The following is a 21807-nucleotide window of genomic DNA, read 5'->3' as shown; positions in this document are numbered from 1 at the left end:
TGTATATATGAATAAGACGACTACGCAAAAATGGAACCAACTTCTTCAGCTAAATAACCGACGTCGGAAAGATAGTATTCCCAAATATCAATAGATAAAAAAAATACGTTTTATTAGCATTTATATGGTTTGATCGACATTAACCTCAATCATCATACCTACTAAGTATATATTTGCAATTCAAGTAATCATATTATATATAATGTGCATTAAATCAGATGCAGTGATAATTTGTATGTATTGTAAAAGGGAAAACTCACTTTTCGGCCTCGGAGCCCGTCAACGAACTCAAAATTTGGAGATTTCGTACTTAGTTAATTTGCAATCCGAATATTTATATTCAGTCAAATCGAACAACGCACATAACAAAAGAATGAAAATTATTGTCGCGTAACAAAATTATTTAAAACTGTTGCCACGTTACCGTCGGCCATCTTCTCTTATATTTGAATGCTTATTTTTCGTTGGTCGAAACAACAGAAAGCATTACCGGAGGTTCGAAAATCAATAGAGCAAATTAAATTTTAATATTTATTATAATTTTGTTAATGGCTCAATTTATTTACATTAATCATTATAAATATATAATATCGTTTATATTTTCAATGCATATTTTATATGATACTATGTTAGTTTTAATGTCAAATCGACATTTCGCTTTACAAGTCATATTAAAACTGATCAATAAAATAAAATATAAATGAGAATTTATTAAAAAAATGTATGTATTCTCTATGAAGGGGAGAGAAAGTGTGTGATACATCAAAGTATATTATGAATAATTTAAATATTCACGTTTTTTATTGAAATGATTTTTTATGTACAATTTATTATCTTTTAATGGTTCAATATATAATATAAATTAGGTACACATATCTTTATTTTTGTATATTAATATGGTAGTTTTACAACAATTTACTTGAATAAATTACTAAATATTTTTTTATCTTACCCTTTATCGTTGGTGTGTGTAATACATATGTAGTTTTAACCAATACATATTTATATGTTGGCCATATAGTACTATTATAATGGTTCGATTTAACAGGGAATTATTTAAAAAAAATACTTTGCTCCATTACACAAATTGTTTGTGCATTGCAATAATAAATATTAGATTGAGCAACATTTTATTTATAGTGTGCAATAAAACGAATGATTTGAGCATTAAAATATTAAAAAATGAGCACTAAATAAATATATCTTTATTCAATAAAAAATATTACATCGAGCAATATGTTATGTTCAATCTAATGGAAGTTCAATAATTATAATGAATTTTAGAAATTTAATTAGGTTAGATTTGGGTTTGAACAGCAATTGGACGTTTCGCAACTGTACCAGTGAAGTTATAAATTAAAAAAACTAAGCCAGTTTAAATGTATCAAAATGAATGCTTACAATATATGCGCATTTTAACGTCGTACAAAACACATATTTAGTCAAACCTTTAATGACTAACATCATTTCAGATAAAATATTTAAAATAATCGATATTTTTTATATCTAGAAAATACATACATTTCGAGTCCCTTTAAAAAATGATATTTCAGCACTATCTGCTGGCGTTTTTAAGCATTTAATGTTTTTTATCCTCAGGGGTGTGACTTCACAGCCAGAAAGACGCCGTTGGAAACTGGTAATAATTTATTATATAATATTACATATTATAAATTACTACAAACTGTGGTGGGGAGTATCGTTTTTCTCCAAGCAGTGGTGGAGAATCTGGCGGAGGGATGATGTCCAGTGGATGGACCTCAGAGGTTCGTTTCTATCTGCTGCGGCGATCGTATTGTGGAGTCCCTCTCTAGCCCTGACCGTCTATGATCGTATGGGCCTCCGTCTCAGGCCTCAGACCGTGTCTGACCTCTCCTCATTGTAGACCAGCATTAAGTATTAAGGGTTGCAAAACTCGCTGACGAATCACAACTATGCAGCAACCATTCGACGAAATATGTATACGCCTCTAGAAAGTGACATTTGCTTAATGGACATCCTTCCGGGGTCGAATGGTGCAACGGGAATATTGTGACTTTACGATGCTTTTTATCGTCCGGTAATTCCGCAACAAAGAAATATTATTTCAATGCGTCGGAGAGTAATTACGTGTTATTTACGTAAAACCCTTTTTTTCTGGACGTAACGAGGGCTTTTGTGTAGTCCCTTCTCTTACACTCTAATGTCAAATTCATCCGTATTATTACGGAAGATCATCCTTGGTTACGGTAATTAAGTTCGCGAGATTCAAGAAGGAGAACCTCCAAACTCATATTCACTAATCCTTAATTTATCTCAAATGTATTGCTGCTAATATTTTTGAACCCAAATTTATTTGTACTCCTATAGATTAGCGTTTACTGATTTTACCATAGGGAATAAAAAATATGCATTTCAAATTTTTTCGTCCTAACAATCGTAAAAAATGTGCGGTATTATATTATTAAATATACAAAACATTATTATCTGATTTATTTTTATAACTTTTTAAAACATCTAAAGTTCTCTAATAATATATAATTGAGCATAAAGCGCGATATCACAAACGTGTACCGTGCAACTTAGATTTTTATTTACTATTTAGCTTGCTGTCGCTCGCACCGACATTTAGTTTATTCGTGTAGTTTCTACACGTTATATTCGCTGATGGTTTTCTACGGGACGGGCAGAATCTACATTTATGTTTAACGACAGGTTTTGTAGTATTTACACACAAAAACTAAAGCATAATGTGCTGCCATATATATGTAGAATGAATGTTTGTGCTATACAAAAAAAATAATACGACTTAATTTTTCACCTTGAATAGAGATCAGAACGTCTTTTTGTACATATATAGTAAAATGACGTTTTTTCGACGTGACAAAGGCATAAATTACATAATACATTTATTTTGACCTACATTTCTAACCCACAACTAATAATTAATAAGCTATTAAATTTATTTCTAAATATATTTTTAAATAAAAAAACATTTAAGATTTTTGTAACAGATTTTTCAATATAAGTCAAAGCTTTTGACATTTTATTTATAAAAGCGACTTTTATATTAACACCAAAAAATTATCTGCGAGTAAAATAATAAATATTATATAAACTTAAGTAAATCAGAATATATTATATATAATAATACACACATATACTTATGTATATTAAGTAAATATCAGCACATACATTATACATATTTTTGTAAAAATACCAGACTGAAACTGAAGTATAAGATTCAGTGACATCTATTTAACTTTTAATTTTATTATTACAATGTTTTATATTATACATAAAACATTAATTCTTCTATGGTATATCTTATGAATACGCTGTTTTGATCCTACAATTTGTATTTTCCATGAGTAGTAAAATACAGAAAATATTTAGTTAAATCATACTGCTTTATAAATTTTTAACTGATAAATTAATATTGGCTAAATTGGTAATTTTTTAAATTATCAAAAAAAAATACATTTACAATGAAATTGTTTAATTTAATGTAAAAAAAAAACAGTTTTGATATTCAAATAAAGCACTGCACTCTGTCGCTTTTGGCAAGCATATATATTGTCTTCTATAATACATTCGTGACCTTTTTCGCGAAAACATAAATACGTAATAGCTAAAAAGAGCAGGTTTGGAAAAAATAAGAGTTCAATGAATTATGAATTTCACATTATACTTTTACGTCGTATTTTGTTCTACACAAGGTGTTTAAACTATGTTGATGTTTGAATAAGTCAGTAACAGAATTTGTAACTCGAGTTGTGACTTGTGACATTGGACTGAAACATATGTATACGAATTGGATTACCATAGCATGACATAATATATTTGTTAAATAGAGCGGTGTGTCGTAAACGGTATTTCAAGAATTTAATAAAACTTGATATTCTTATCTTGCCTACAAGACCGAGCAATTTGGCGTTAAATTTTAACACGCTCCCACGCGTTACGTTTTAGGGGGTGTTTAGCGTGAAATTTCCAGGAATTTAAACATTCACATATAAATTAAAACACATTCTTGTAAGCAGCTCACCTGAGAAATAGTGGAGTGCTCGGCGATTACCCTTATGAGGGTGCGTCGTATATCATTGGGTGGGAGGATAGGAAGCACGCCCTGGCAGACTTGCGGCTTCCGGTTAAACCGGATCTGATACCGTCGGACTATTGTGGGACCCTCTAAATGCTAGACACCCTAACAATACAAGCTACCCCCTATAAGCATCGGGTCGATCATTTGAAGCGCTTCTATGGACCGAGAAAGCCTCATATGGCGCATACACAGATGACGCAGAGGAACCTCGTGATCCTCTTGTGAAAGAGCGTTGACTTGGAGGTAGAAGCATAAGAGTAGCTTGAAAAGCAACCAGGTGTTAACTTTTTTTATCTCTTAAATTTTTGAATAATATATTATTTAAATATATTTTCTTATGCGCTAATAGTTATCAATACTAAATAGGATGGGCTAGAAATCACTAAAAATTGTAAAAATTGATAATGTTTTTGGGGTTATATATTATTTTATTTTTCTTTCAGATTATAAAAAAGCTTTGATAATATTTAGTGAAAAAAAAATATACAATGGAACAAGGCGTATATTGTACTTTTTTGGAGCTTAAGTGCATAAATTTTTCTTTGAAACCGGCAACATTGGCCTTTGATTAGAAGTTTCCAAAACAAGCGACTGTCAAAGAATCATATTCAGGAAAATAGAGGCAATTTTTCAAATAAAGAATAATTTACAGAATTTTTATTTTCCAGCACATTTTCCAGATTTCACGACTCTAGATGTATTTTTGTGAATATATATTTAATAGAGTGAGTTTCGATATTTTTTTAGCTGAAGAACAAGCCATGTAAATATTTTGCAAGCAGTTATAAAGAGTGTCATTGAAATAACATTTGCGAATATGAAATAGGGATCATTTACAATATATTGTTTTTAATGTAAAATAATCTCTTTTCTATGTATAAAATGACGCGAAGTGTGGTGACCACACGCAGATGAACACGTTTGAAAGGGTCTTTGTCTCAAAACTTGCGTTAATTTACTGTGGCCAAAATGATCATCCATCAACAAGGAAACAGGACAATAGCGCAATGGATTTAGACCACACAGAGCCCTCGTTACGACCAGAAAAATACCGTAAATAACAAATAAATATTCTACGCCATTGCGAAACGGTCACTGATATAATAAATCACCGGATCCAAGAAATCCCATTGCATTGCAATACAACATTGAACAACACCCATCAAGTGAATGTCGCTTTCTAAAGGCGTATACTTATTTCGCTGTTCTAAGAAACGAGTACATCTATTGGCTGGATGATCACTACATGATTGTGATTAGTCAGTAAGCTTTTCAGCCCTGGATACTTAACCCTGGACTCCGATGAGGAAAAGGCAGTCACAAGCAGCCACTTGCAAACGCCGGGGGATTCTTTGGTACTTAAAATTTAATCAATTTTTTCAAATCAGAGGTTTAGATCGAAGAGGTGAATGGTTTTTAAATTACTAAACCTATAACCAATAAAGCATTTATGGTTAATCACGCTGAGTTCTAGAAAAAGTATTTGACAATGTGGAAAGCATTTGATAAACTGATGTACTTATCGAAACCACAAGATTGATAAGACCCTTCTAAAAATTAGAAAGTAATAATTAGCTTATCATAAGAAGAAAAAAGCGTAATAAGACCCTTCTAAAAATTAGAAAGCAATAATTAGCTCATCATACGTTTTTGAGTTCTTCCGAAAAACTCCTTTTTTTATCAAGCGCCAGGAATGTGACAGTTTTTGAGCCATTTGTCGAGCTCGTCCTTGGCCAGCCTCCTCCATCGAAGACACCGCTCTTCGAGGTTGAGACCCACACCAGAATCGAGACTTCTTTCACGCTACATCCACTGTATAAAGCATCCTTTTGAGACTGTACCTTTACACTACGCTCTTATTTATCCAACAAAGGAATCGGCGACATTTCGTCTTCTTGATTACGATACTGACAGCATTTCAGGTGTTCATAATACATACGTGTGTTGAAAATTTTAGTTTAATGAAAGTCTTTTGTGCTCAGTATCAATGGAATAAATTGCTCAAGATCCTCACAATAATATGATAAAAATAGTTATAGCTTTAATTTTAAGCCAAAGAAAAAATTACTACGAAGTTAAATTAAAGATCAAATTATTATTAATACGCTGCTATTTGAACTATTAATCGCCCCATGAAGTTTGGTAATCCATTTCCGAAACAAAAACAGATTTCTCGATTGATGTCCATCGTAATCGTCAGATCCTGTACTTGATCTCAATCATTATTATTTCAATACGTACTGCTATAAAGAAACCAATATAAAATGCTCTTAGACCTAAGCAAATAAATCTATGACTGATTCTGAGTAGCAATAGAATCTGCTCCTTCAACTGCTGAATAATATTGAATTTATTTAATTCTCGGACTTTCCCCAAACATACTTACATATATGTATGTATGTACTCGCATATGGGAGGGTTCGATACTTGAGAACAATATCGCACCGATACCTGGTAGGGCTCTTGTGGGAATCGGAATGGATGTGGGCACTTCGGAACACGAAAAACGCCTCTTGTTTGAAGGACTGAAGGATTTTACGGGAAATTTCCCCGTCTGCCAAAAGTCTAAACATCGAAAGCTCAACATTCCCGGGAGATAGGAGAGATGTAGAGAGATCCATCATACGTTTTTATCCCTCGTTTATTATTGAAGCGACGATGAGAACGCCAGATTTACCCGTTGTGCTTTCTCGAAGCTCGAAAGCTCGCATTTGTTTTCAGAGCTTTGAGAGAAAATTAATAATGAATTTTTTTAAAAGTGCTACAGTTTGCGCTTAATTAAAATAATTAAATCCTGTTTTATTTGCATATAAGCTTTTTAAAATATTATAGTCTTACGTTTAAATATGTATATGATTAACTATATATGTGTATAACTATGGTTTAAATTATAATTATAGAAAAATTAAAAATATAAATCGCTACTTATATTTAAAAAAAAAATGGATATCAGGAAAGAAAATGTAGGTGGATAAACTATTATTGTAGATAAAACAATCAGATAAATTAATTTTAACGAACCATCCAGTTTTGTGACCTTTGTACAAAGTTGATATTTTTGAAGTTAGACTTGTAAGTTAAATAATAATAGTAAAGCTTTCATATTAAGCATACTATTCGTTGACGCTACTTATATATTAAAATAATTCAGAACAACTACAAAAGCCACATCGTCAATCACGAATAAAGGTCGCATCAAAGTTTACGGGCAATATTCGCGCAAACGACCTTCAAAATCAACTTTTAAACAATCTTGACACTTTATCGAAGCCGTGGGTTATTACTTTGGTGAAGTGTTATTACTTTTTAACAACTGTTGGCATTTTTAATAGCACATCTACGTGCGCCTCCGTCCATAAAATAGGTGTCGAGTTAAATTTAAAAAGCATATTAATCAGCGCCGACAAAAAAAATGTATACATAGTGTAAAAACAGATCGATCCGGTTATACTCGGGTATTTTACTCCGATAAGGTAGTATCTTGTTTTTTCTCCTCATAATGGAAATTACGACTCGTCTAGTTCGTTATCGTGTTAATCAATCAGCGGACAAATGAGTTTTCGCGCCTCTCCGGCGAAAAAGGAGGATTCGTCAAAAGAAAATGGGAAAAATGTGTAAAATTTAATTACGAACAAGGCGACTAAGATCGCAGATAGGAGAATAATCTTTTTTGTACACCTTACCTTCTTTGTTGTATTATGTGTTTTATTTTTTATGTTTAAGGCTACATTTTTGCGAATGAGATTGCGTGCGTTCGCACTATTAACGAGGCGTTAACGAGCGTTCAAAAACCACCCGGACTTTTTTCATTGAGCGATTAGACGATTTTAATCGGACTAATAAAGTTTAATAATGCCTTTTTGCAAAAAGCAATCATTTACTATAAATTAAATTAAATATTGAGTGAGTTAATGCAAAAGATTCGACATATTGTTTGAAAAATGAAAGATTGTCAACTATCTGCAAGCTTATTTATTTCATTTCTGTAACAATTTTGATAATTCGATTCAAAAACTAAAACATCAAGTAATATTTTGACTTACTATGTGATCAAACACAACACATTTAATTTTTTTGTGAGTTATGTGATGATATAAAATGGTGGAGCAATACTTTTCCATGATATATGATTGTATACTTTCAATATTTTATCATCAGTCACCAATATATTTTGAGAAAATTAAATTCCAAGTCGTGAAGTTGATGTTGACGAATCAATTGTCATATATTTAATATTTTGTACCCTATTATAGGTCTATAACGTCGTAAGGATAATTAGGTTTAATATTTATTTTCGTCTATGAAGACCTCATAGTTGCAGAAATAGAAGCCAATACAGAGATGTCGATTCAGAAGTTAACAGCCATGGTCTAGCATTCAAAGAAGTTTAAAAAATATTGGGAAGGTGTGTGGGTTTCACATGCACTAGGCGACGAGAACAAGGCGACGCGCCCGCCTCACTGCTGAATCACGCGAGAAAAAATTAATGCTCTCGGATGAAAAAATGTTGCTCACCCTCCATATTTTCCTGATATAGCACACCATCAGAAGACAATTTATTTCAGTCTCTATAATATAGTTTATATAATAATAAAAAAAATAGTGTTAGTGAAGTTAAAACGTTCCTTTATGTGGGTACAAATGTGGGATTAAAAACTTGGTTGTATCTGTCGTTAAAAATTATTTTGTAAAATATTATTATAAAATAAATTTGTTATTGAGAAAATACTTAAATTAAAAAAACGTCCTAATAACTAAGATATATTGGGGCTACATTCAAATGCGCAATAAATCCTTGCGTGTAATATTAACATATGTATTCAATAATTTAACTTTTAAGTGTATCTTTAAGTCCATATTTGCAATGCATATTAAAAGAGTTACATAATTCACATAATGTTAACATATATGATATTTGAATAAAAAATTAACACTAATTTTAGTTAAAGACATATGCATATATCTGATGTTTTGCATAATATGTTTAAAATAAACATCATTCAAGAATGTCTCGAATAATTCTGATCTTCATTGCTAAAGTAACCAAATCGCGAACCTTTTATTAGCGTTGTAATCTAATAAGCAAATAAAACGATTAAAAATAATGAAAAATAGTTAGGTCAAATCATAGCGCAAATTTAAAATATCTCAACATTTCTCTAATAAAATTTAACTGAGTCATCACCTTCGGGATAAAAAAATCGCTGTATGCATTTATGAGCTCAAACTTGTTGCCAATCCCTGTTAAACTAGCCGCGGGGGCTGAGATAAGATCTTCAAGTCCGCTCTGCCCACGAATGTTTATCCCAAAGCAACTATTATGCCATTAAAGCAATACAAACGCGGTTTTCATTTGAATTAATTTCCATTTAAGGTTGTCATTGAAAAGTTTTCACGTTCATAAATAATACAAAAACACAGGCATTATTTGAACTACGTAGTTTTTTCGAGGTAGCTAAAAAAATCGTACAAAACCCAATCCAATCATTTGATAATAATAATAATATAAAGTTTTTATATTTTCAATTCTAAACAATAAACAGCGCCCGAAAGTGACACGACATGCTGTTGTTGCGAAAGAGATAAAAAAATAGAGGAGAAAAGGTCTCAAAGCGAAAAGTCTAATGCAATATTGTCGAAATAGTTTTTCCATTTTGCTTATGCGAGTAGTTCTTTCCTTTTTCGGGCGCCGCTTTCATCCTTGAGAACCATTAATATAGGCGTATATGACGCATAAATATGACAAAATAATATCTATACATATATGAAGAAGTCCTTTAAGTTTATTGGATCATATTACTAAAAGTGAATTGCCTGATTTATTCATACAGAGTGATCCATTGATAATATAATATTATAAAAAATATAAAAAAGCCTTATCGTTTTTCATTAAAATGTTCTATTACAATTTATTAATACTGGTACTTTGATATTGAAATTTTCCAAATTCTATTCGGGTAGTAATAATATATTGTAATCTCAAGAGTAAATATTAAATATGTGGCTAGTATTATTGAAAATCAATATACATAGGTGGCGTTAGATATGTACATATGTAAGTATTATACATTAATAAATTAATATGTAATGACATTTAATTATGTTTATAATAAAATTAATTTCAATTACGCTACTGGAATATTTTCAGCGCTAATAAACATATAGTTTGATGCTTTCCTTTCTTTGTGTGTAATAAAAATTATAGCCCACTTTCCAGATTGCTCATAAAACTAAAAATCACTTCCGTTTTCTCGGAATTGTGACAAATCGCTGGCGATTTCTCGAGAACTAAAGCACATTCCTCCGATGAAATACCCCAAAGGCCGTTTCCATTAGTCGATGGAAATAAACGCGAATTTATCGGTAACAATGAAACTGCAAAATCGCCGAGAAAGCTGCAACGGATCAGACCGTATATTTTTGGAAAACTCCAACTGTTGCAAGATTAAATTAACTTTCTACCATCAGTTATTTTCAATACAGTATGTATAAATTGAAAATAACTATACGTAGAATTGGAAATAGTTTCACGATAATTTTATGGAATATAAGGGTTGATTAAACGTTTCTCGGAACGCATTTTATAGTTATATCTAGACATGTGATGCGAATTTATGAAATGATCGTAATTTATTCGTGCGTGTCGTTAATCTGCTTGATGTAACGAATGTACACAAAATTGATATCAAATATTGTAAAACACATACGAGCGATGAAATTTTTCGGATGATTTGTCATATGTGTGATTTTCCCTGGAGAAATTAGGGTGCGTGTATATATTTTTTTTATATTTGACAATATTTATGGGGTACGTTATTTTACAATGTATACTTTTGTGCATTTATAAATAGCATTTGCTATAGTAAAATGATTTTTTTTATCTAAAAAGTATTTTTTCTTAATAAAATATAATCATTTTAAACTAAGAAAATTCGCTAAAATATAATATAACATTGTTAAATTTAATATATAATGAATATTGTGATATTAAATAAAGCAAAGCTTGAAAATATAAATCTTGTTCAGAATACCAAGAAATATGTTTATATTATATATATTTTGCGACAAAAAGTCGTATTAAATGCGTTCGTTTTGAAAAAAAAGCAAATACATAATAATAACCGTTATAGTTTAATTTATACTAAGTAAAAACAGACATTTCTTTTAAGCTATTTTTTATTTACATTATTTTCATAATATTTAATTTATTACTCTATCTACTTTTTATTTGAAGGCGAGTTCATTTATGGTTTGTAGAATTGTGTCCTATGATTCATTCGACCTTTAGATAACAGTTCGATATTACATTATTTGCAAAAATATCACGTTTGTTGTTTATTTTCTCGAAAATAAGGCAATATTATTTTCACAAAGCTCGTTATTCTTATTTGCTCATCAAATGGTTTTACGCAGTTGATTTACTATTTATTTTTTAGGCAAAAAATAAATTGGAATAATGTAATTAATCATTATACACTCATTTTCGCTCGCTCGCGTGTTAAGTGACGAGAGTGAGTGGGAGATAAGGGCGTGCGTTACATGCGTTCCGCACGCCCACTTCTTTTCACTCACTCTAGTCACGCGAGCGAGCGAAAGGGAATGTATCTCACTATACGCGCCGCAGATGATACAGCAATCTTAGCAGTAGGGAAAAAAATAAAAGACACTACTGAAAAAATCAACCATTTGAAGATAAAATTGAAAATAAAATTAAGTAAATTAAAATCAACCTCACAAATAAAAATATAACTATTTAATTACTAATTTCCATATATGGCAACAAAATTTTATATATAAGTACAGTCACATACTTTGGTATGACCATGAACTCCAAATTGCAAATGCAGAAAAATAAATAGATTATCAACAAAATATAGGACCGAATCTTGATACCAGTTTAGGTCTATAGCATCAACTTTGGAGTTACAGTACCACATTAGAATGGTTGAAAGATTATAAAATAAAGGGATTTTAATATTGTGAATGCTCCGTGATATGTTTGCTGAAATATGCAGTTAATTGCGAAACAGTATTCCATCAGCACGTCAACATCGAGTCAGCCAATGTGAATAGTTGAAAAGACTGTCTTTAATAGTGTTAGAGATTGTGTAATATAACCAAAAACTTTTGAACGGCAACGTATAAATATAATATCTGAAGGAAACATAATTCATTCATAACACCAGTCAAAAGACACAGAATACGCGCATCTGAAGTTATACGAGCGATGTCCGCGGACCTAGCAGTCATCGAGAAGTACGCCCACATTCTTACTATCCTTCTTAAAGTATGGGATGGGGATGCGGCTTACGTCTACGACGGTGTATATAACGTGGCACAAAACCGGACTAGACACACTCGACTCCACTACGCCTTGACTTAAGCATCACCAACAGGACGACATCGATTCGAAGATTTACTATCATGTACGCTTCAGAAAAAAATTATAGAACAGTTTTAGTGTATAAAAATAATACAAAATATATATGGTACATACAGAAAATGTACTTCAATAAGCTGCGTTGTTTCATTAGTATCACGTTGAATTGATACTACTTACAATATGTAAAACATATTTACGGCGGTTTCCAAAATGTTTTAATTCAGAGGATGATATCTGAAGTGCTTGCATCAAAATCGATTGCATGGTTATTAAAAATTTAAGAGAAAGAAAAAACAAAGTTGTGAGAAATGTTTTCTGTTAAGCTCTAAAACATCATTTAAAATACATATAAAAAGATAACATTAGAGTGTAAGTTTAGTTTACATTCATATTTAATTTATATGAAGTCCTTTGAGTTGTTGCAACATATTTACTTTAGACTTTTAGAGGATAGTCAAAGCACTATACGGCTATTTTGCCAAACGTAAAAGCTGTGTTAAACTCCATTCAGTCAACACAAATTTAATTTTCTGAAAGGAAATAGTATATGGAAAGGTATTCCACACTGCCAGAACATATTTAACTTTAACTTTAAACCCGTCGATAAACATTGCACCGAAGTCGGCATTGCATTCATCCACCACCAGACTGGTGTAATTCCGGTGTCCGCAGAGGAAATTGGATACTAGACCCGGAGCGACACCGTTCCTCGGCAGTTGGCCACCCCTGTCACGCGGTTCGTGAATGAACGAGCGTGTCTGAAAATGAATAATGCAGGTGTTCAGAGAGTTCAGCAAACCCGGTGCATTTCGTTCTTCGCGAGAATGCGACGCATGATGAACATTTTAATGGTGGTAAAACTCAGATCGTTTGGCAAGCGGCGCGCGTTTTCAGCACACAACGTACTATTTTCACGTTCACTGATTCATCGAAACCGCCGGCTAATGTGAAAATGTGGGTCGCGCTATGCGGGAATCGAGCGGATGTGTATTTACAGAGTTGCGAGGTCTAATGAAAAAATATCGGTCATGACTGTGTAGTGCAGTTATCGGCAGTGTTCCGAGTTGTGCCAAAAAACTGGGTATTTTAAAAAATATAGTATCTAGAAAATATTTCTAAGAAACGAGTTTTTTTATTCTAATGTCATTTTTATTAAAGGGTTTCGTATATAATAGTTCTGGTTACAACTCAACAGAAATTCAAGATAAATGATGCCTGATCTTAGCGACATCCAATAAATTCAATAGAAGTTCTTAATTTGTTCAGAAAAAACAAACTACTAAAACTGGAAGAAGTCATTGCATCTTTACCTTAAATATTACTTATATGTAGAATAAAAAATATATAAATAATGCTCTGGATATTTGTAAATAGTATTTATTGAATAATGCTTTTTATAAATCTTTGCCTTTACAAAAATAAATGGTACTCATAAATGTATTTATTTACCTATGTATATTATTATATCGAAAATTAAATTGAATATGTATCATTTCCACAAATTGGCGGAAAGGGAACAATATGCATAATTGCATAAATTTGCCCTATTATGCTTCGTTTCAAAAGAGACATCAAATGCACGCAATGTTGTATAATATGCATTATACAGGATATGACTATGAAGAATGAATCATGTAACAAAGAATTGTTTTTCTTTTACAAAAAATGTTTTAATTAAATAATTTAATGAAAGTAATTTACACGTAAAAATACTATACGATATATATATAAATTTTATTTTGATTGAAAGACATTAAAAAAAGGGCTATTAGTAGGCGACCTTTATTTCTTATCAGGATGTCATTTTGTAATTTTGAACGCTTATTGCACAACCTGCCATTTGTTCCGAGCAAGAATTCGTTGATAAGAAGGGTTCATATTAAGATTGCTTAACGATTGAATAACATATATTTTTATGGAAAGGTAATAATGGGCGACAGTTATTTCTCCACGATTTTTGCCGTTTTGATATCTAGATTGTATATTGCACAACCGGACTTTGTTCCGAGCAAGGATTCAATTAATGAGATTCATCGATAAGAATGGTTCATATTAAAATTACTCAACGGTTAAATAATTAATATTAGCACGATTTTTATTGTTTAATGATATTTTATAATTATTATTCCAATGATCAGAGACTAGATTTTATTTTTCTCTTGAATAAATATCGCATAGATTTTATTCAAATTGAGCTAGATCGTTATTAGGTATAAAAGTTTTAATAATTATATACAAATGTATATAAAAAAATCATAAAAAGCCAAAATACGATTTTAGCTAGGAACATAAAATTTCATAGCTTTATCTAAATTGGTAAGGTCGTTTTTTGATATGAAAACGCCGAATCTTTTGTCATAACTGATATCTATGTTACACATTCACGTATACGTTATTTTTTTAGGCATAGGTATTATGCCTAAAAAAATAACGTAACGCCCAATACGTTACAATAAAATAAACACAACAAACGCCTACAATTAGTGAGACTCCAGACTGAAATCAATGATATTAAGCTATTATTAGTATGCACGATATGTTTTTAATTATTCATCCGTGTGATTAGGAAAATCTAATTTGTGATGGTAAACAAAGAAAAATAACGGTGAATAATCTAACGGTAAATATAATATATTAATTTCGATTGTGCAAAAGTGCCAACTAGATTGTGTGTCAAAACATTATTAAATGTAAAAAGGCCTAAATACCGACATGCACTTTAACTTTAAAATATTGCAGTTTGGAGTGACTATGACCAGCGGGTAGAACCGGAACTGGGTACCTGCACATTTTTTAAGGAACCGAAAACCTTGTTATTTTTAACGGGTCATTTGAATAAAGATAACTAAACAAGAAATATTTTTTATGATAAAGCATTACAATAGTAATTTAAAATATCAGTACATAGCACTAGGTATTTTTACTAATAAATCTCAATACTTATGTTATTAAAGGTAATAACATTTATATGCAAGACAATAATATTTATAATTTATATTGACTCGTAAATATTTTTATTACCTTTATTTAGAATAAAACTTTCTTTCACATATTAATTAAAACTATATAAATGTTTGTGGAAAACCAAGCGAGCGAAAAAGTGACGCGATTTGTTGTTTATCTAGGACTAGGATTTCAGTACCGTGAAATTTTAAATTAAAAACTTAGGCCGTTAAAGTGAATTAAAAAAGTTTGCTAGTAAAAGTTTCACTACAGATACAAAATAAATGCTTATATACAATTTCAATATATAATATACCTAGTGACATTCATAGAGTTTTTTTTATACTTTCATAAATATATTTTATACCCGATTATCTTATACGCGGTTAATATAGAAATAAATCTTGAGATAACCACTAATAACTTTTTATCGTGCAACTTTTTTAAACTCCTCGACTTTTTGTTGCTTTTCTCGTGTTTTTTCTTTTTTTATTACATCATTAAGGAAATCGAGCTTAATTTATATTCAAATAGCTTAATATATCGATAACTAAAAATTATGAATCGCTAAAGGTTAAACGCTTTCTGCAGTCATGTTTACGCTAACATAGTACGTCTTATTCATTCAAGAAAGTTTCTCCACCGTAGCTTTTTCGATGCCAAAACTTTTACCGCGAAGCCATTGAAAAGTGCCAAGTTTCGCCGACCACTATCCAAAATCCTACTTTTTTAATACCTTCGCTAACACACACGAATAGTTTTAAAGGTGTTGTTAAATTTCGCTTCCTTATACGGAACACAGAATTTTTCTGGAAGAAAATATTAGATTGATAATTATTATTTTATGCTATTTTGGTCCTGGTCCTTCAGATTTATGTGAAGTCGATTCAAATCTAAATTAACAAAATTATTCGGTATTCGAAAATCTGCTTGTCAGTTCAATTTATTTGTATCGTTCCGCAAATAAATAAATCCATAAATTCGATAGTAAAATAAAATTAATTATACCTTGCATCGAGACGAATACAAATCAGATAAACAAACACAAAATATATATTGGAAAAAATATTATTTGTAGATTGATAAAAAAATATTTTTTACTTTGTACTGTAATAAGATTTACTTAGCTTATTACAGTAATGATATAAGCATCAATAAAAATAAAAATAAATGAATAAGGATTCACAAGATACACAGTAATCAAAAATACAATGTACCTATATCTAGAAATTCATTTTACAACTTTTCTCTTTTATACGAGTCAGAGCGAGATTTCGCCTCTAGTACTCGTATTTATTATCAAACGAAGATTACCGTATGAAATTGCTGTGATGCAAGTGGCGCGTAGGAGGCTTTTGCGTGGGTTAACTGGTCCGAGGGCCAAAGAGGTCCAAGTCGATAAATCACCCGATGCGAAAGCTTTCTTGCGACCTGCTCAACTGGCGCCAGGTTCAAGGTTTTCCTCATCAGGCAAAGTGTTTGTATTTTGTATGTATGTATGCGCGAGAAAAGAAAAACTTTTTCTTTTCGCTCGACGACGTCTAATTGACGTCTCTTAGAGCGCCGCCGGAGCAATTAGTCGTTCGGCGGAGCAAAATAAAATTGTTACTAAGTGGGAAATTCAGAAGAAAAATTGATGTAAAAATAAAGCAACTACTAAAGAGCTACAAGCACATAGCTATAGTACAGGGCACAATTACGAGGTTGGGTACACGTTAAGGAGATCCCCTCTTCACAGCGATCTTCAACCAACACTAGAAGCTACATACATATATTACGAAAATCAGAGTTGCATGGCAATTTAAACACAAGTGTGTGCAAATGCAGACTATATAATATTATGAGTATGTACCAGAGCGCACTAGTGAGCACTTTAAAAACTCTAGAGGTAAACAGTGAAAGAGTAAGACTCGCAGTAAAGTATATGATCGGAACGAAATTCAGCCTTAAAGAACAAACAAACATTATAGTGCTGAATCCAAAAATAAATCAAAAGCGATATTATTTATATTATATAGTATATTTTACGTAGTTTAATCGCGATTTTTTTTTATAATATTTAACAAGCAAATTTTTTTCAAAGTAAAATTATCGTTTAGATATAAATATTTTATGTTGTTTTCGTTTTATAAATGATTAAACTGTTATTATAAACTTGTATTCACTTTAACTAATAAATTTGTCTTAATATGCAGTACAATAATATTTATTTTGAAGATTTAATTATATATGTAATTACAACTAAGTCTTTAGTATTTTCTCTATAACATCAAGTTAATCAGATATTTTCAATTTTATTTTTTAAAAAGATCAAAAATATTCATTAATTGCATTTTTTTAATCTTATACTATATAAAATATTAGGATTCTTAGTACATTTTGAGCTAATCTAAAGCTTTATGTTAAAATATAGGGTCTTGTTTATAAATTAAAATCGCAGTAAGATAAATTCACTGCTATTTTTTTTAGCATATACAAGTTTATGTAATAGAAGTATCATTTTGTGAGAGTGAGTTATATGTAGTGTTTCTTATTTGTGGAAAAATGAGAAATTTATTCAAATTTTCCGAGAGCTCTCAAGAAATTTGGACATATTAAAAAATATATGTATAGCAGTAGCAGTATATAACTTTGTTTATAAAAAATATTTTTACTGATTTATTTAACAACAATTTAAGTCAATATTTATGCATTTTAAATATATTATAGTTAATAATTAAGAAGGGTGAAATATTTATTAACTCAAGTATATACATATTGCATTATTAAATTATATAAAATTTTAATATGCGATAATATTATAAGTATGACTAAAATATTTAATGCATAGTTCACTTTTCATCATATGACATTTATGAATCCTTGCCAAAGTCTATTATTTTTTTTATTTATTTATTTATTACAAATCTGATTATTATGACTTAACAGATTACCCAAATGCGTCATGATGGCCATTATACATTTAAAAAATAAATAAAAGAAATTATGATGCACACCTAAAATAGATGCGCAACGTCCTACATAATATTTTCTAGCTCCTCATAGTTATTGCGGAAAACATTATTGTGTTTAAGAAGCTCATTGAGAAGCAGCAAGAGAAGAAAATAAGGATGCATTGCGACTTTTTATGTCACTCTAAAGCTCCCAGATGAAAGTCGCCGAGCGTTGACGGATTGTCGACACCGCCCCTTAGCAACTTAAAAAATATACGTAAACAACGTATTTTAAATTTGCCATTCATTTTCATAAAGGCTGCCGCTAAAAAGTATTAATCAATCATTATTAAACTTTTTTTTTACATTTTATAAAAATAATCAAAATACTAATAACAGTAATTTTGAAAAACTGATTCAAAAAGTGTAAAAAAATTGATTCATTAGATCCAATTTTATTTGATAGCTACAGTAAATATCTCAAGTTAAATATTCAACAATATTTTTTTATATACAATAATAAAAATATTTTTTGTCTAGAATAATCTATGTTTAAATTAATCGGTGTCTGGAAAGATTGTCTCCGTAAAAATATGTTTGTAAAATTCGTGACTGGAATAATCCTGTTCGGAAAAAAATCACCGAATCAACGAATACCATAGCTGACATATTAACGGCAGCGACTTAAATAACCCGAAAAAAAAGTTTATCAGACCGTTGGAGAAACCGCATTGAATTCTTAATTATATAATATTTTTAAAATCATTATTAATGTGTTGTTAACTGGCAAATAATCGTAATTCCTCTAGTAAGGCATAAAACTTATATTAATAAATAAAGTGTTTATTAAAAATCCCTATCCCTTTTTACACTACCTGCTCTGAATGTAGCTGTGAATTGAGCAAATTTTAAGCATTACTGGTTTAAAAATATGCAGCGGTTAAAAAGCATTTGAAAATATTCGTGAATTTAAATTTTTAACGAAATAATTTTAATGAAAAAAAGTATATGTTATCACTGGAATAATAAACTTTTTTCTAATGAGTTTCAATACATAAAAAATATACAAAAAAATTCAATAAAACCTTTGTGCTAAATAAATAAAAAAAAATATCGTCTATAAAAAATGACATATACATTTTAAAATTAATTATAGTAACCCAACACTATGATAACTAAAGCAATACTATAATTTTTATATAGATTTTTAAACAACATATATATTTTTTATGGTGTGACTATAATTCCAGCGTAATAATGCACTACATTAAAGTTAGTGATCTTAAATTAAATATTAATCGTATTTTATTATTTATCTTACTAAAGTTTAATCTAGCAAAATAAGTGGAGAATCTTTTCCAACTACTTCTATATAAAATCTGTAATATCTCAAGAGCGAAAAACTGTTAACTCGGAACGAGTTAACTCTTTCTTGTAAGGGTTAAGCGGAAATCGTTCAAGAGCGTCTCTTTATTTTATCTTCATCTTATATAGCTCTCCTCTCAAATTGGACTTCTGTGTAGCTTTAAAAAGTATCTTTGCCGTTTTGTTTCTTGTTAATTCCATCGTAGCAAAAGTTTTAACAAAGGACTTTTAACAGTATAATAGTTGAAAAGCCGCGTTTTTAAAATATATTTTACATGAAAGTTAAATAATAAATTCTTAAATAAGAATATGAATAGCAAACTGAATGTCGTCAAAGTGAAATTCAAAAGGCTTATATATATATTATAATATAGTGATATAAGATATGTATATATATAATATTATATAAATAATTTAATTGCGCACATTAAAACCTAAATTACAAACATTTTTTTATCATAGTAATAAATTTCAGTTAAATTTAATAAAACGTTAATGTTTTTAGTTAGCGCTAAACAAAGCACGGGAAGATCATATAATATATTAAAAGCGTTGTACACGAGCTTTTAAAAGGTCTGTCTTGTACAACGAATATATACTTTGTATATATAGCCTCAGGACTAGAACTGAGCGAAACCTTTGAGTAAGAATACGCCTTGGTTAATTGTTATAAATAATTATATGAAAGGTTTTAAAACATGTGTTTTATTCGATTAATATTACAGTAGCGTTAATTAATTAAGTGATAAATTATTTAATGACGTAATTAAATTGCAACGATGCATCACCGTAAATCGTAACGTTTCCGAGAATAACACGTGATGTGAATAGTTCACATACATAAACGACGCGATAAAAAAAAAGGTGTTGAACGCCACATGAGGTTAAAAAGTGGTTATTGCCATAATTAATCACATTCAACGCATCTAGAGCTGTTATCGCAGTTAATAGACTCGTATGTGTTATAAATAAAAAATGTTTGTAATATAAATAGCAATTTCACGCATTAATCCGCAGCTCCCTGTCGTCTTTATGTTGTATATTATAGTATTGCTTGTAATTATTTCAGTATAATTTTCGGGCTTGTAAACAAACTAATTTTGTAATACAGCGGTTGTTTATCATTCAGAACGAAGCAGACCCGCGAAAGCAGTTCAAGTATAATTTCGTTGGGTACCAAGTCAGACAGAGCCATTTTCTAAGACGGAGTACATAATATGTTACAAGAAACAAACTAATTTTGTTCTTGACAAATTTGACGTTTGTATAATACGTCCAAAGTTCTTTTGACATATTATATTTTATTAAGGTGAGCTACGAAAGTTATACAAAAATAATTGGAATATATACATTATTTTTTCACATACATATTTCGAAATGAAACAGATCAAATAAGAGCGATATCTACGATCTGAGTCTGAATTTTGGTTAAGATAGTAAAAACTCGTGATGATTCGAGCTGAAATTTAATGCATTTACTTTAAGATCCAACCGTTCAAAGACTGCAGAAATTGATTACATACTCAGTTTGTAAACACTATAATTTTAGCTTTAAGGCAAAAAAAAAACATTTTGCGTATACTAGGATTTGATATTATTAATATACTATCATTATAATTATTTTATTCGTTCTGTTATAACAAATTTATATCATTCTACGTATTACAGTAGCATGTAATCAATCTTCAGCACGTCGCTGTTCAATTTATTCAGCAGTTTCATTGGCACATATTGCAGTACCATATTGAAAGTTGAAAATAGCACAGTTGCCCCAGAAATGGCAGCCAGAGTGACACGTGCAAATGTCATGTCGCTACTTTCACCACTTGGGAGTAGTTATTACACAGATAATTCAACTTGAAAGCAACGATACGCTACTTGTATCGACAAATTTATCTGCTTCTGAATTTCATTATTTTATTTATGTATATATAAACGATACATTAATTATTAGGAGCCAAATTATTCAGAGTTTGGCTTCATTTATTAATGTCAAAAAAATTTCATAGTTGAAAAAGTGCTTTCACAAAGATATGTTTTGAGCACATCTTGTGTCCAAGTAATTAAAAACATCTCCTTTTTCATATCCGTCAGTATAA

At 30.3% G+C, this 21807-nt stretch overlaps 1 protein-coding gene across 1 annotated transcript in view; it reads right to left on the bottom strand.

Annotated features, from left to right (window-relative positions):
- The window catches only part of dally (division abnormally delayed protein), a 217380-nt gene that overhangs the window by 66952 nt on the left and 128621 nt on the right, over positions 1–21807 (bottom strand). The gene's annotated exons all lie outside the window — the stretch shown is intronic.

The sequence above is a fragment of the Plectrocnemia conspersa genome, unplaced genomic scaffold, assembly GCF_051122295.1.
Source record: "Plectrocnemia conspersa isolate PC_06_02 unplaced genomic scaffold, ASM5112229v1 ptg000010l, whole genome shotgun sequence".
Classification (NCBI taxonomy): Eukaryota; Metazoa; Arthropoda; class Insecta; order Trichoptera; family Polycentropodidae; genus Plectrocnemia; species Plectrocnemia conspersa.
Note: the sequence above shows the minus strand (reverse complement) of the source record. Positions and strands in the feature narration are given on the sequence as shown.